The sequence below is a fragment of the Mesitornis unicolor genome, unplaced genomic scaffold, assembly GCF_000695765.1.
Source record: "Mesitornis unicolor isolate BGI_N332 unplaced genomic scaffold, ASM69576v1 scaffold39100, whole genome shotgun sequence".
In the NCBI taxonomy this organism is placed as follows: domain Eukaryota; kingdom Metazoa; phylum Chordata; class Aves; order Mesitornithiformes; family Mesitornithidae; genus Mesitornis; species Mesitornis unicolor.
Window position 1 is genome coordinate 9,723 of NW_010159636.1, and position 1,038 is coordinate 10,760.

Sequence of the window (1,038 nt, forward strand, 5' to 3'; positions counted from 1 at the left end):
GCGGTACCGTGGTTGAAGGTACAGCAATAATGGTCAAGGAGAGCAACTAAATAGATGAGAACCTTCCAGGCTGAGAAGAGAGGTCTCAGTGGTTATAAAACATAGTGGTCTAGAGGAGCCCTGTTTTAAGCAGTTTTAATGATCAAAGAAATATGTTTATTTTAGAAAGTAAGCTACTCCAAGATTTATTTTGTGGAGATGTAAATTGTTCAGAGGGTGTATAATTCTTCCCTTTCAGCTGAAATAGAAATGCACTCCAAGAATTTCCCTTTTAGAATTCAGAATCTTTTTGTATGCTATCAAATCATCTATTGTTTCTATTTAAGGCAAAACAGGAAAGCAGTCTTGTCATTTCAAGAAAAATAGATAAGCATCACTTATTGGTAATCGTCTGAAAAATCGGTGAGACAAAATGTTGACTCTAATGGTCAGAGATTGAAAGCTGTATCTGTAGCTGGGAAAACCAACAACTTGGGTGTTCTGTGCTATCAGTTGATCTTTATTGACTTAATATTTAGAAGTTCATGATAAATATTGATGAGGAATGCATTCTTGGGTTTAATGAAGTAAATAGCTGAAAACACTTTATTCACACTTAACAAATCCTGTTAGAGTTGACACTTCAGTATTCCCCAGAACAGGTGGAAATAATTCCAGTAAGAGAGGAGGTAGGAAAAGCATAGGTAACAGTCCATTGCAGAAGTGTATTTTATTTCCGCCATATGGTTTTTGAAAGAAGACATTGGCATAAATTGAGCAAGCATTTCTTTTTTTTCATTACAGAGCACTTTTGCTTTAAAAAGCCAAGATAGAAATATAACATCCTGCTTTTTTCTTGAATGCTTTCAGAAGGGATCATCTTCTATTGAACTAAAATAATGTTGATATATTAACCAGGGAAATTAAACTGAAAATTACTAATGACCTCCTATGTTACTCCTTCTGAAGACAAAGGCAGCCCTAGTCGTAAGGTCTGTTTGGGTAATTTTATTCTCAATACAGAATTCTCTGCTTTGAGGAAACTTCACAGGCTCTCCT

At 35.2% G+C, this 1,038-nt stretch overlaps 1 protein-coding gene across 1 annotated transcript in view; it reads left to right on the forward strand.

Annotated features, from left to right (window-relative positions):
* Window positions 1-1,038, forward strand: part of RAD50 (RAD50 homolog (S. cerevisiae)) — a gene marked incomplete at its 5' end in the record, with an annotated part of 14,751 nt that overhangs the window by 9,263 nt on the left and 4,450 nt on the right. The gene's annotated exons all lie outside the window — the stretch shown is intronic.